The 16,427-nt window shown below is 47.9% G+C and overlaps 1 protein-coding gene across 5 annotated transcripts in view; it reads right to left on the bottom strand.

Moving 5' to 3' along the window:
- Positions 1-16,427, bottom strand: part of nectin1b (nectin cell adhesion molecule 1b) — a 468,850-nt gene that overhangs the window by 216,265 nt on the left and 236,158 nt on the right. The window lies entirely within an intron of this gene.

Below are 16,427 nucleotides of genomic sequence, written 5' to 3'. Positions count from 1 at the left end.
AACCAGAGCACCCGGCAGAAACCCACACGGTCACAGGGAGAACTTGCAAACTCTGCACGGGCATACCCAGAACTGAACCCGGGTCACTGGAGCTGTGAGGCTGTGGTGCTAACCACTGCGCCACTGTGCCGCCCCTAGTTTATATAGTCTCATCACATAACTGTAATCCATCATCCCTGGAATCATTCCAGAAAATCTCTTCTCTACCCTGTCCAAAGCCTTCGTGCCCTTCCGAAAGTGTGGTGCCCAGAACTGAACACAATACTCCAGCTGGACCAAACTAGTGTTTCATACAGGCTTAGTACAACTTCCTGGCTTTTGTACAGTCTGCCTCTATATTTATAAAGCCCAGGATCCCATTTAACAACTGCTTTGTTAACCTGTTCTGCCACCTTCAAAGATTTCTGCACAAACACCCCCAGGTCTCACTCTTCTTTGTGCCCCTTTTGAAATTAAAGATTGGCATCATGTACAGTTTTTTATTTTGTGCCTTTATCCCAAGCTTTGTGTTATGTTCCGATCTCCAGCTCCTGCTGCACAACTCCCAAACAAATGGCATCGACACTAAAGTAAACTTCCTAGATAAGCCCCACTAAACTATATTTTAAAAAAGTCTAGTTCTGAAGGAGGGTCACAGACCCGAAACGTTAACTCTGCTTCTCTTTCCACAGATGCTGCCAGACCTGCTGAGTGGTTCCAGCATTTCTTGTTTTTATTTCAGATTTCCAGCATCTGCAGTATTTTGCTTTTATTAAAAAAAAGTCTTCCTGGCAACCACTTTCGGCCAATTGGCAAGTTTACTTCAGTGCTGCCGCTGCGGGTGTGGGTTCCTTTTTAATTCATTCACAGAAATTGAGTGTTGCTGGTAAGCCCAGCATTTACTGCCCATTCCTAGCTCCCCCTGAGAAGGTGATGGTGGACGACCTTCGTGAAAACACAGTTAGTGGTTTGATAAAACAGAATGGCCACTTCGTGTTGGTGTCGTACTGGAGTCATATACAGTTCAGAATACAGGATGCAGGTTTCCCTCCCTAAAGGAAGGACATTCGTGAACCAGTTGGGTTTTTAATCACAATCTGACAGCTCCGTTGTCACTTTTACAACCTTATTATTTTCAGATCGTTAAACCTAACTCAAATTCTCAAACTGCAGGTTGGTTTTGAACCCACATTAGTGAAGTAACATAACCACAACACCACTGCGTCCACCCGCACAACAGCACAACACTGAACCGAACAAAAAGCAGACAGCACTTATATTTTACAACAACGCTTGATAGAAAGGATGGGACTGCAATACAAAACGTGATGCATTAATAAAACTTTCAACAAACAGGGGACAGCAGTAACCCACATTATCTCAGGCAGCACAACCCAACCTGACAGGCTAATATGCTTACTCTGTAATGGGCATAACTGCAATTAATCATATGCAGTACTGCACGAGAGGAATTAATCATGTACATTACAGTACAAGGAATTAATCGTGTACAGTACAAGGAATTAATTGTGTACATTAGTTTGAGAGGAACTAATCATGTACATGAATTATCGCAAGGGGCTTTAACTGTGTACAATATTTTCAGAGACAGTAGGTGTGTACAATAGTTTGAACAAATTGGAATCTGGAGGCTATTGCTATGAAAGGTTTCTTGGGCTTCGTAAATCTTTTCTGGTCGGTAACAGAATGAGAGTGGAAAATGTGGGATTACTGTCAGTGAGATAAAGCACAGGTTAGACAGAGTTTTTTTTTGATTTTGTGATCCCAGTAGGGAGCATATTGGAAATTCAGGTCTATTTGTCACATAATTTACCAACCACTAGTTAAAATAGTTAGAACTCTTTGCAGCCAGCTGAATTTCTGGTAAGTGCTACTGGCAAGGTTCTCCCTGGAGCCAGGAATTTGGCCAATTACCTTGATTGAGTTCAGGGCGGGTAAGGTTACCATTCATCACAGAATGTGTTTAATGGATACTTCAAAGAATTGCAGTGAAGTTTAGTTGCTCACAGGCTGTGTTGGATAGAGACACAGAAACTAAAGCACTTGACTCATAACTAAGGGATTGCTGCCTCTGTAAAGCCTCCATTACAATGCCCAGTGTGTCTCCTTTAAACTATGTCTAATGTAATTTTAGGATATAATTGAAAAAGCACAACTCCATTAAGCATGGCTCAGTAGTGCAGGATCCAGCAGAGCAAACCATTGTATCAACAGGGGCTGGAGATGCAATATCCCATTGCTTTGAGCAACATGTTAACACAGCATTTTGACACACTGTGTTGGTCAGGCTAATGACCATTGCTCTGCTCAGGTTTTGCAAAAATACTGAGCCTCTTTTCTGTAAAACCATCTGAATTTCCAATAGAATTGTTCATTTCTCTTTATATTTCTGCAGTAAAGGGGCATAACCGTGGCTGTATATTATACTTTCAACATCACTGAAAATCCAGGTCCCATGTGCACAACCTGACTCCAGGTCCCGTGGGCACAACCTGACTCCAGGCCCCGTGGGCACAACCTGACTCCAGGCCCCGTGGGCACAACCTGACTCCAGACCTCGTGTGCACAACCTGACTCCAGGCCCCGTGTGCACAACCTGAATCCAGGCCCCGTGTGCACAACCTGACTCCAGACCCCGTGTGCACAACCTGACTCCAGACCCCGTGTGCACAACCTGACTCCAGGCCCCGTGTGCACAACCTGACTCCAGGCCCCGTGTGCACAACCTGACTCCAGGCCCCGTGTGCACAACCTGACTCCAGGCCCCGTGTGCACAACCTGACTCCAGGCCCCGTGTGCACAACCTGACTCCAGGCCCCGTGGGCACAACCTGACTCCAGGCCCCGTGGGCACAACCTGACTCCAGGCCCCGTGTGCACAACCTGACTCCAGGCCCCGTGTGCACAACCTGACTCCAGGCCCCGTGGGCACAACCTGACTCCAGGCCCCGTGGGCACAACCTGACTCCGAGCCCCGTGGGCACAACCTGACTCCAGGCCCCGTGTGTACAACCTGACTCCAGGCCCCGTGTGCACAGCCTGACTCCAGGCCCCGTGTGCACAACCTGACTCCAGGCCCCGTGTGCACAACCTGACTCCAGGCCCCGTGTGCACAACCTGACTCCAGGCCGCTTGTGCACAACCTGAATCCAGGCCCCTTGTGCACAACCTGAATCCAGACCCCGTGTGCACAACCTGACTCCAGTCCCCTTGTGCACAACCTGAGTCCAGACCTCGTGTGCACAACCTGACTCCAGGCCCCTTGTGCACAACCTGAATCCAGACCCCGTGTGCACAACCTGAGTCCAGTCCCCGTGTGCACAACCTGACTCCAGTCCCCGTGTGCACAACCTGACTCCAGACCCCTTGTGCATAACCTGACTCCAGTCCCCGTGTGCACAACCTGACTCCAGTCCCCGTGTGCACAACCTGACTCCAGGCCCCGTGTGCACAACCTGACTCCAGGCCCCGTGTGCACAACCTGACTCCAGGCCCCGTGTGCACAACCTGACTCCAGGCCCCGTGTGCACAACCTGACTCCAGGCCCCGTGTGCACAACCTGACTCCAGGCCCCGTGTGCACAACCTGACTCCAGGCCCCGTGTGCACAACCTGACTCCAGGCCCCGTGTGCACAACCTGACTCCAGGCCGCTTGTGCACAACCTGAATCCAGGCCCCTTGTGCACAACCTGAATCCAGACCCCGTGTGCACAACCTGACTCCAGTCCCCTTGTGCACAACCTGAGTCCAGACCTCGTGTGCACAACCTGACTCCAGGCCCCTTGTGCACAACCTGAATCCAGACCCCGTGTGCACAACCTGAGTCCAGTCCCCGTGTGCACAACCTGACTCCAGTCCCCGTGTGCACAACCTGACTCCAGTCCCCGTGTGCACAACCTGACTCCAGACCCCTTGTGCACAACCTGACTCCAGTCCCCGTGTGCACAACCTGACTCCAGGCCCCGTGTGCACAACCTGACTCCAGGCCCCGTGTGCACAACCTGACTCCAGGCCCCGTGTGCACAACCTGACTCCAGGCCCCGTGTGCACAACCTGACTCCAGGCCCCGTGTGCACAACCTGACTCCAGGCCCCGTGTGCACAACCTGACTCCAGGCCCCGTGTGCACAACCTGACTCCAGGCTCCGTGTGCACAACCTGACTCCAGGCCCCGTGTGCACAACCTGACTCCAGGCCCCGTGTGCACAACCTGACTCCAGGCTCCGTGTGCACAACCTGACTCCAGGCACCGTGTGCACATCTGAATTCAGACCCCGTGTGCACAACCTGAATTCAGACCCCGTGTGCACAACCTGACTCCAGACCCCGTGTGCACAACCTGACTCCAGACCCCGTGTGCACAACCTGACTCCAGGCCCCGTGTGCACAACCTGACTCCAGGCCCCGTGTGCACAACCTGACTCCAGGCTCCGTGTGCACAACCTGACTCCAGGCCCCGTGTGCACAACCTGACTCCAGGCCCCGTGTGCACAACCTGACTCCAGGCTCCGTGTGCACAACCTGACTCCAGGCACCGTGTGCACATCTGAATTCAGACCCCGTGTGCACAACCTGAATTCAGACCCCGTGTGCACAACCTGACTCCAGACCCCGTGTGCACAACCTGACTCCAGGCCCCGTGTGCACAACCTGACTCCAGGCCCCGTGTGCACAACCTGACTCCAGGCCCCGTGTGCACAACCTGAATCCAGGCCCCTTGTGCACAACCTGAATCCAGGCCCCTTGTGCACAACCTGAATCCAGGCCCCGTGTGCACAACCTGACTCCAGGCCCCGTGTGCACAACCTGACTCCAGGCCCCGTGTGCACAACCTGAATCCAGGCCCCGTGTGCACAACCTGACTCCAGGCCCCGTGTGCACAACCTGACTCCAGGCCCCGTGTGCACAACCTGACTCCAGGCCCCGTGTGCACAACCTGACTCCAGGCCCCGTGTGCACAACCTGACTCCAGGCCCCGTGTGCACAACCTGACTCCAGACCCCGTGTGCACAACCTGACTCCAGACCCCGTGTGCACAACCTGACTCCAGACCCCGTGTGCACAACCTGACTCCAGGCCCCGTGTGCACAACCTGACTCCAGACCCCGTGTGCACAACCTGACTCCAGGCCCCGTGTGCACAACCTGACTCCAGGCCCCGTGTGCACAACCTGACTCCAGGCTCCGTGTGCACAACCTGACTCCAGGCCCCGTGTGCACAACCTGACTCCAGGCTCCGTGTGCACAACCTGACTCCAGGCACCGTGTGCACATCTGAATTCAGACCCCGTGTGCACAACCTGAATTCAGACCCCGTGTGCACAACCTGACTCCAGACCCCGTGTGCACAACCTGACTCCAGGCCCCGTGTGCACAACCTGACTCCAGGCCCCGTGTGCACAACCTGACTCCAGGCTCCGTGTGCACAACCTGACTCCAGGCACCGTGTGCACATCTGAATTCAGACCCCGTGTGCACAACCTGAATTCAGACCCCGTGTGCACAACCTGACTCCAGACCCCGTGTGCACAACCTGACTCCAGGCCCCGTGTGCACAACCTGACTCCAGGCCCCGTGTGCACAACCTGACTCCAGGCCCCGTGTGCACAACCTGACTCCAGGCCCCGTGTGCACAACCTGACTCCAGGCCCCGTGTGCACAACCTGAATCCAGGCCCCGTGTGCACAACCTGACTCCAGGCCCCGTGTGCACAACCTGACTCCAGGCCCCGTGTGCACAACCTGACTCCAGGCCCCGTGTGCACAACCTGACTCCAGGCCCCGTGTGCACAACCTGACTCCAGACCCCGTGTGCACAACCTGACTCCAGGCCCCGTGTGCACAACCTGACTCCAGGCCCCGTGTGCACAACCTGACTCCAGGCCCCTTGTGCACAACCTGGTGTACTGATGGTGTGAGAACAAATCTCATCAGTAACAACTAGAATAGAATCGTGTCCTGATTGTGCTCCTGACCCACCACTATCCAAAGCTATGGTCACATTTGGGTTAACAATAGGCGAGAAGCATGAATTGGAATGATTGATATCTTCATACCATGTGGAGACAGCAGGAGAATTCAGAGGGACTGAACTATCCTGAATGACTTGAATGAGAGCAGTGGGGAACATGCACTCACTCTATTGCTTTGACGATTTGAGGTTTTACTGACTTGCACTGAGAAACGGCAGCACTGCAGTAATAAAACAGCCAAGGGTTTGAGGTAGGAAAGGTCCCGGGGAGTTTGATCAACTCCGCACCATCTTCCTTATAATTTCACATTCACATTGGAAAATGCATTTTCGGACGTCCTGTGGGTTTATGACTAAATTACTAACAGCAGCACTCTTCCACTCCGGGAAGGACTGGATGCTTTTCTGCAAGGTTTGGGCTGGAGTTTCTAGCTAAGCACAGGGCAGTTCGGTTCCTGGGACTGGTTCTCCTCACTCTTGGCACTCAGCCCCTACTTGAAGGAACTAAAATATTCCTCAGGCTGTTCGGTGCTGAAAGAACGGAATGTTTGTGAAGCATAAGGGAGAAAGTCCAGCCATTGGGTAAAAAATTATTTTAAAAACCCGACCGCCATGACTGTGCCTGTTGGAAGCTCTCGTTACAAAATCGGGTGTGTTATTTAAAAGAAACATGCTGAACACCTGGAGCCAATTGGCCGGTGATTTCCTCAATTCTAATAACAAAAGACCCCAATTTTCCAAGTCTTTCTTTCAATTTGTATTTCCTGGCACAATCCGTACTGTACCTTCCCCATTGTGCTAATCTGTGGAAACCACAAACTGCAACCACTCCAACTCTAACCGTACTAAGGCTTTAGAAGAAGAAAATACTGCGGGACTTTGGGACAGATAATCCAGTGCTTCCCTGGCTGGCCTCTCACCTTCCAACCTCTATAAACATGAGCTCACCCAAAACTCTGCTGCCCCTGTCCTAACTGGCACCAAGTCCCGTTCACCCATCACCCCTATACTCACTGACCTACACTGGCTCCTCGTCCGGTATCCTCTCAATTTTAAAACTGTCATCCTCGTTTTCAAATCCCTCCTTGGCTTTGCCCCACTTTCTAGCTGTAATTTCCACCAGCCCTACAACACACTGAGATCTCTGTGCTCCTCTAATTCCGGCCTCTTGAACATCACCAATTTTAATCGCTCCACCATTGGTGGACGTGCCTTCAGCTGCCTTGGCCCTAAGCTCTGAAATTCTCTCCCTACATGTTAAAGGCCGGCTACTCAACGGGACCTGACAACACGTGTCGGGTTGGGGTCGGGTCGCACTTCCGGGTGAGGCATTTGGGCTCGGGTCAGGTCGGGCCGAGCCGGATTGGACACACTCTATCACCACCTCAGGTAAGTGACTCTAATGTTAATTTACTTTTTGGACTTTAAAGGTGGTTTTGTTACAGTTATTTTAAGCTTGTGCAGGTGAGGAACAAAGTGAAAAACAGAAGGTAAGTTAACAGACCTGAGCAGGCCTTTACATCTCCACCGCTCTCTCCTCCCCTCCCTTAACACATTTCTTAAAACCTATTTCTTTGATTCAGCTTCTAGTCAGCTGCCCTAACATCTCATGTGTCAAACTGTTTGATCATGCTCCAGTGAAGCACCTTGGGATGTTTTACTACATTAAAGGCGCTATATAAATGCAATTGTTTGGATATAGCAGGGAGTTGAGAGAGACACTGAACACTGTCACAGGAAATTAAAGCTTGTGGCTCATTACCAAGTCTCAGGCTGTGCCCAAAATGTTCTGTTTTGATTTAGAGAAAACCACTACTTTAAAATCTGAGGGCTATACGTTCTTGAGTGTGAAAATTATAAACCTTTTCAAAGGCTGCACAATAACTTGGAACAGGGAGAAAACGTTGGAGTCCTTGGTGACTCATCCGCTCTCTTTGCCAGTCCTTTGTAAGGCATCTTGAGCTGATTAATGGGTAGTCGCTCAGATACCCTGATGCCCTTGCACATCTCTAACTCCAAGCTACAATGCTGATGGGCAACTGCTGTTTATGTTGTCTAACAGGATTCCAAGGCTCAATCCATAAGGAATATATCGTCACCTTGAGATTTTACGCAAGGCAGGAGGCATCACCAACAGCATCAGATATGAAGTGAAATGCGTTAGCCAGAGCTAATGGGATGGTTTTCTCAGTAAGAGACTGAATTATTTTAAGCGTTTCCATCAGTTGCCTCCCACAGTTTAAAATGTGGTGTAAAAGTTTCAAGTAACGCATCAAACTCATTACTCGAATAGAGAATATTGGATGCAGCTGCCATTTTACTACCAGTATATTGGAGAATAACCAGTTCAGGAATGCAGCAGATGTGTATAAAGTTTGACTGAAACTCTAACTTCAGTGGTGAAAATAAAGCTGGGGCCAGCAAAATAAGTAGAGGGCTGACTGTACATTAGACCAGTGACTGTACAGATACGACTGTAGTTTAGACCAGTAATCATGAAGATATGACTAATTTAGAGCAGAGACTGTACAGGGCTGACTGTACATTAGACCGGTTACTGTCCATGGCATTTGAGATGTGCTTAGCAAACACATCTAGAACTTCAGGCAGTTTGGGTGTTGTGGGGTCAAGTCCCAATGAGAGCGAGTTACAAGGCCCAAATACTTCAGATTCTAAATAAATATCTCCGCTTGCCAGGGCTGTAATTCAGCCCAAGCCCCAGAGGACAGATGGATTTTGGAGAAAGAGGCTTCCTCCCCATGTATCAATGCTGTAGTTCAGTCTAGGCGTGGGAGGGTCACTTCCCCAGCACGAGCCAGAGGCTCTGACAGCCTCCGCACAGAGTGGTTCCCAATTAACAAAAATTATTTAAGAAACCATTATTTAATGACAGCCGAAAGATGAATATTTTTGCTGTGTGTCTGTTTGGGGCACATCTTTACAGTATTTGCCTGTGAGCATCTGTCTTTAACTGCGTGATGTTAAGTGCCTTTTTAAAAAAGAAAGCTCTGTTAGTTTACTGTTGTCAAACTGAAACACAGCACTTGAAGCAAAACTGCAATCGTTTCAACTAAATCTGTTGCATCTATTTTCTTGTGTTGGGAGGGAAAAGGAAGACAAATTCTGATGAAGCAAATTCCCTCTGTACAGCGTTTTGTCAAAGACTCGCTGTGATGGCCATGAATCAGCTTGAGTCAAGTATGCTGGAGATCAGTGGACATTTCATCTGAGATTTACAAAATTGACTTGGAAAACAGACAAGCAAATGTGGGTTTCTGAAGGCCACTGTAGTTTCAAATGTTAATTAGAATCCGCCTCCAGTAATCCTGTTCCCTGCCAGCATCTCCCTTTTTGTTATGTGTGATATTACGAATAATTCTCATCTTACACAGACCTTTCATGTAGATACTTTAAAAGCATGCTTTCGAATCACAGAGAACAAAGCCTTTTAGGAGCATATTGTTGTTACTGAACCAGGCATTTCAAACAGATTACGCCCAAACAGACATGCACGTTACAGGGAATATGTTTTCAGAATTTTTCCCCTCTCCTTCCCCAACTCCCTCACACTCCACCCTCTCCAACCAGTTGTTGGCTGCAGCATTTATGAGACAGGCCTCAAGTTCTGACCGCCAAAAATCTGCTACAGGTTTACTATTAAATTTGCTCATGGAATGTGGGCATCGCTTGCAAGTCCAGAACTAACTTATTTTGGAAAGATGTAAAGGTAACAGGGTTGTAGTGGTGGGTGATTTAAACTTCCCTGATATTGACTGGGACTCACTTAGTGCTAGGGGCTTAGATGGGGCAGAATTTGTGAGGAGCATCCAGGAAGGCTTCTTGAAACAATACGTAGATAGTCCAACTAGGGATGGGGCTGTACTGGACCTGGTATTGGGGAATGAGCCCGGCCAGGTGGTCGAAGTTTCAGTAGGGGAGCATTTCGGGAACAGTGACCATAATTCCATAAGTTTTAAGGTACTTGTGGATAAGGATAAGAGTAGTCCTCGGGTGAAGGTGCTAAATTGGGGGAAGGCTAATTATAACAATATTAGGCAGGAACTGAAGAATTTAGATTGGGGGTGGCTGTTTGAGGGTAAATCAACATCTGACATGTGGGAGTCTTTCAAATGTCAGTTGATTAGAATCCAGGACCAGCATGTTCCTATGAGGAAGAAGGATAAGTTTGGCAAGTTTCGGGAACCTTGGATAACACGGGATATTGTGAGCCTAGTCAAAAAGAAAAAGGAAGCATTTGTAAGGGCTGGAAGGCTAGGAACAGACGAATCCCTTGAGGAATATAAAGACAGTAGGAAGGAACTTAAGCAAGGAGTCAGGAGGGCTAAAAGGGGTCATGAAAAGTCATTGGCAAACAGGATTAAGGATAATCCCAAGGCTTTTTATACATATATAAAGAGTAAGAGGGTAACTAGGGAAAGGGTTGGCCCGCTCAAGGACAGAGGAGGGAATCTATGTGTGGAGCCAGAGGAAATGGGTGAGGTACTAAATGCGTACTTTGCATCAGTATTCACCAAAGAGAAGGACTTGGTGGATGATGAGCCTAGCGAAGGGAGTGTAGATAGTCTCAGTCATCTCATTATCAAAAAGGAGGAGGTGTTGGGTGTCTTGCAAAGCATTAAGGTCGATAAGTCCCCAGGGCCTGATGGGATCTACCCCAGAATACTAAGGGAGGCAAGGAAAGAAATTGCTGGGGCCTTGACAGAAATCTTTGCATCCTCATTGGCTACAGATGAGGTCCCAGAGGACTAGAGAATAGCCAATGTTGTTCCTTTGTTTAAGAAGGGTAGCAAGGATAATCCAGGAAATTATAGGCCGGTGAGCCTTACGTCAGTGGTAGGGAAATTATTAGAGAGGATTCTTCGGGACAGGATTTACTCCCATTTGGAAACAAACAAACTTATTAGCGAGAGGCAGCATGGTTGTGTGAAGGGGACGTCGTGTTTCACTAATTTGATTGAGTTTTTTGAGGAAGTGACAAAGATGACTGATGAAGGAAGGGCAGTGGATGTTATCTATATGGACTTCAGTAAAGCCTTTGACAAGGTCCCTCATGGCAGACTGGTACAAAAGGTGAAGACACACGGGATCAGAGGTGAGCGGGCAAGATGGATACAGAACTGGCTCTGTCATAGAAGACAGAGGGTATCAGTGGAAGGGTGCTTTTCTGAATGGAGGGATGTGTCTAGTGGTGTTCCACAGGGATCTGTGCTGGGACCTTTGCTCTTTGTAGTATATATAAATGATTTGGAGGAAAATGTAGCTGGTCTGATTAGTAAGTTTGCGGACGACACAAAGGTTGGTGGAGTTGCGGGTAGTGATGAGGATTGTCAGAGGATACAGCAGGATATAGATCGGTTGGAGACTTGGGCGGAGAAATGGCAGATGGAGTTTAACCTGGACAAATGTGAGGTAATGCATTTTGGAAGATCTAATGCAGGTGGGAAGTATACAATAAATGGCAGAACCCTTAGGAGTATTGACAGGCAGAGAGATCTGGGCGTACAGCTCCACAGGTTACTGAAAGTGGCAACGCAGTTGGATAAGGTAATCAAGAAGGCATACGGCATGCTTGCCTTCATCGGTCGGGGCATAGAGTATAAAAATTGGCAAGTCATGCTGCATCTGTACAGAACCTTAGTTAGGCCACACTTAGAATATTGCATGCAATTCTGGTCGCCACACTACCAGAAGGATGTGGAGGCTTTGGAGAGGGTACAGAAGAGGTTTACCAGGATGTTGCCTGGTCTGGAGGGCATTAGCTAGGAGGAGAGGTTGGATAAACTTGGATTGTTTTCACTGGAACGACAGAGGTGGAGGGGTGACATGATAGAGGTTTACAAAGTTATGAGCGGCATGTACAGAGTGGATAGTCAGAAGCTTTTTCCCAGGGTGGAACAGTCAGTTACTAGGGGACATAGGTTTAAGCTGCAAGGGGCAAAGTTTAGAGGGGATGTGCGAGGCAAGTTCTTTACTCAGAGGGTGGTGAGTGCCTGGAACTTGTTGCCGGGGGAGGTGGTGGAAGCAGGTATCATAGAGATGTTTAAGAGGCATCTTGACAAATACATGAATAGGATGGGAATAGAGGGATACGGTCCCCGGAAATGCAGAAGGTTTTAGTTTAGACAGGCATCAAGATCGGCACAGGCTTGAAGGGCCGAATGGCCTGTTCCTGTGCTGTACTGTTCTTTGTTACTGCCCATCCTTAATTGCTCGAGGAGGTGGTAGTGAGCTGCCTTCTTGAATATAATGGAGTGGCTTGCTAGACCGTTTCAAAGGGCAGTTAAGAGTCAACCACATTGCTGTGGGTCTGGAGTCACATGTAGGCCAGACCAGGTAAGGACAGCAGATTTCCTTCTCTAAAAGGCATTATGTGTGTTTTTACGACTATTGGTAGTTTTGTGGTCACCGTTACTGGGGTTAGTTTTTATTAGATTTATTTAATTAACTGAATTTAGTGGGATTTGAACCCATGTCTCCAGATCACCAGTCCAGCCCTCTGCATTACCAGCCCTGTAACGTATATGCTATGTTACCATAGCCCTTGAACAGACTGAGTTCTGATGGAACGAGCTCCCTTCGCAGAGTCTGCTTGCAGGTCCGTGCAATTGGCTGCAGAGGGAGGCAAGTCTTTTCAGTTAATCGGGAATACAGGAATTGGGATAACTCTGCACCTGATCCCAGCACACCTCTGATCCATTATTACTCCATAGTGATGTGATGAGCTACTCCCACTCACTGAGATTTCTCAGCCACCGTGCATGGTTACTGAACAAAGCATCCCCAGGCGTTCCAACCTCCATCATATTCAGCTGACAAAGAACAAAAGAAATCTTTTAAGACATGGAAGGAACACACTCCCCACTGAAGCTCAGTCTTCCAGCTGCCTGCACACCCACCACCGCGGCCTAGCTCGCATGGGTTTTAAATGTTTTAAACCTTATCACATCGCTCAGGCTGTTCCAAAGCCCCTCACATCCCAAGTGCAGTCAATATTCAATGCAGTTAAAGGTGGTGGCAGCTTGTAACAGCAAGTTCCCACAAAGAGAAAAGAAAAAGGGCGGCACAGTGGCGCAAGGGCGGCACAGTGGTTAGCACCGCAGCCTCATAGCTCCAGGGACCCGGGTTCGATTCCGGGTACTGCCTGTGTGGAGTTTGCAAGTTCTCCCTGTGTCTGTGTGGGTTTTCTCCGGGTGCTCCGGTTTCCTCCCACAAGCCAAAAGACTTGCAGGTTGATAGGTAAATTGGCCATTATAAATTGTCACTAGTATAGGTAGGTGGTAGGGAAATATAGGGACAGGTGGGGATGTTTGGTAGGAATATGGGATTAGTGTAGGATTAGTATAAATGGGTGGTTGATGTTCGGCACAGACTCGGTGGGCCGAAGGGCCTGTTTCAGTGCTGTATCTCTAATCTAATCAAAAGACTTGCATTTATATAACACCATTCATGACCATCGGATATCCCAAAGCACTTTACAGCCAATTAAGCACTTTTGAAGTGTATTCACTGTTGTCACGTAGGAAACGCGGCAGCTAAATTATTCTCAGCAAGTTCCCACAAACAGCCATGAGTTAAATGTTTTTGTGATATTGGTAGAGGAATAATTATTGACCAAGACAACGGGGAGAACTCCCCTGCTCTTCTTTGAAATAGTGCCATGGGATCTTTTATATCCACCCAAGTTGGGATCCCGATTTAACATCTGTTAGACGCACCTCTGACAGTGCAGCACGCCCTCAGTGCTCCACTGGGAGTATCGGCCTAGATTTTGTGCTCAAGTTGCTCGAACATGAATCCACAAGCTGAGGGGTGAGTGAGTCAGCTACCCACCGAGTCAAAGCTGCGCCTTTCCCTGCAATAACCACTGAGATTACGCGTTAACGTCATTAACTGACATAGTGCTTTGGGACACTTCAGTAAGAATCATTGAGGTGAAAAACAAAAGGAGTTCTTTTTCTTTCTGTTGAAGAATGGTGAGACTGGGACCAAACAGCCACTTCAGGGTGAACTCCTGACACTCATATTGAAATCTTCCATCTCTGAGGGATGGTGGTAAGCGAAGACCAGACGTTTGCTCCTGTTGGGGAGAATCCCTCTTGGGCACAGGATAATGTGCGGCATTAGGAGACCTTTCTAAAGAGGGAAGTTACCAACAACAGTTTGCATTAATATAGCACCTTTCGGATAATAAAATGTCCCAGGTGCTTTACAGGAGCATTATAAAGCAAAATTAGACACCAAGCCACATTAGGCAATATTAGGGCAGCTGGCAAAAAGCTTGGTCAAGGAGGAGGGTTTTAAGGAGTGTCTTGGAGGAAGAAGGTGAGGTAGAGACTTGGAGAGGTGTAGGGAGGGAATTCCAGAGCTTGGGGCCTTAGCAGCTGAAGACACCACCACCAATGGTGGAGCAATTAAATCTGGGGATGCCCAAGAAGGCAGAACTAGATGAGTGCAGAGATCTCGGAGGGTTATGGCTGGAGGAGAATAGAGAGATAGAGCGGGGCGAGGCCCTGGACGGATTTGAAAACAAGGCTGAGAAATTTAAAATCAAGGCATTCTTAAGCGAAAGCCAATGTAGGTCAGTGAGTGCAGGGGTGATGAAGGAGCAGGATTTGGTATAAGGACACAGGCAGCAGATGATCTCAAGTTTACGGAGGGTAGAATGTGGGAGACCAGCCAAGAGTGCATTAGAATAGTCAAGTCAGTAAGTAAGTAAAATATGGTGAGCTCTGGATTGAAGGGCAGTAAGGCTGGGAGGTTTTTATGTTCTCTAAATTCATTAATAAGAGTGACTTGTATCCCTGGTACTTCTCAGGGCAAGCACGTCACTGGAAGCAAGTTCAGGAAAAAAATAACTGCAATGCCACCGGAGTCCCCCTCGAGAGGGGGATTAGCTTGACGCCTCCAACTGCTGGATTCCTCCACCTGCAAATATAAACATGACATCTTGGTCATCAGAATTAATGATGATCAATGAGCTCTATGTCATTCTCCAACTATTGGGTAAGATGCCAAGCAGCCTGGCAAAGTCTTGGTGCAACCTTGCAAGAACTGAGCGTATCGATTCTCTACATGTGCAGTTCTTCATTTGCAGCAGAGTCAGTACTGAGGGACACAGGATTATATTGCAAAATCAGGAAACATTACATTAGGTTACATTCCAGTACCAGGTGACATTACAGGACTGGATTTTATTACAGAATTGGTTTACATTAAAGGGCATGGTTACATTACAAAACTGCATTATAATAGAGCCAGGTTATGTGAATGGTTAAGAGTTATTTTGCAAACAGTGTTCTGATATAACATGGGAATATACGGCAGAGTGTGTCTCATTACACGGCTGGGTTGAGTACAGATTTGGACATATTACAGACTCATGTTCCAAAACTAGACTGGGTTACATTCGAGGCTGTAGCTCTCTTGGCCATCCCACATGACCCACAGTCTTTAGATAACAAAACTACAGGAGTTCCATGCAATTTCAGCCTCTGACCCTGCAGATCATTTCTATAATGCTGATAATCCATGGCAAAGGTCACAGTGTGAGGCATAATACAATAGTGTGTCTTGAGAGTACTGTCAATGCCTGATGACCTTTCTGGTTGAGCTATGATGACCTTTAATTACCTGAGCACTGAGTTACTAAAGGTACTGGGCACTAATTGCTTCAGAAATGAAAAAAATAAAGTGAGTGTATTGTGCCTAGAGAGTATAAGAGCTAACAACATTCGATGACCTCTGACACGAAAAGTACATGCATGGTATCAGCGGGATCGTCAAAATAACCCTTCACCATTTACACATGTCTGACAGGCAGGTGAGAATACAAAGTGGGAGGACAAGTTGAGAGGACTGTTTAAAAAATACATATGATATCCTTGGCTTTAGGAATTGAGGAAGAAAGAACAAAAGCAAAGAAGTAATGTTAAACCTTTAGCTGATCTCTAACCACTGTTTTTTGTTAAAGGAGTATTGTGTTCATTTCTGGGATCAAACTTTAGGAAGGATGTCAATGCCTTGGAGAGGGTACAGAGGAGATTTACTAGAATGTACTAAAGAGGAGGAACTTCAGTTATGTTGAGAGACTGGGGAGTCTGGGATTGTTCTCCTTAGAAGACTGAGAGGAGATTTAATAGAGATGTTCAAAATCATGAAGAGTTTTGATAGAGTAAATAAAAAGAGGAACTAGCAGGAAGGTCGGCAACCAGAGAACACAGATTTAAATGTGATTGGGTAAAGTATCAGAGGCAACACGAGGAAACTTTTTTTTAAAAATGTGGTGAGATGTTGTGATCTGGAATACACTGCCTGAAACAGCGGTGGAAGCAGATTCAATAGTAACTTTCAAAAGGGAATTGGATAAATATTAGACAGGAAAAAAAAAAATAAGGCTATGGGAAAGGGCAGGGGACTGGGACTAATTGGATAGCTCTACC

The sequence above is a fragment of the Heterodontus francisci genome, chromosome 22, assembly GCF_036365525.1.
Source record: "Heterodontus francisci isolate sHetFra1 chromosome 22, sHetFra1.hap1, whole genome shotgun sequence".
In the NCBI taxonomy this organism is placed as follows: Eukaryota; Metazoa; Chordata; class Chondrichthyes; order Heterodontiformes; family Heterodontidae; genus Heterodontus; species Heterodontus francisci.
Note: the sequence above shows the minus strand (reverse complement) of the source record. Positions and strands in the feature narration are given on the sequence as shown.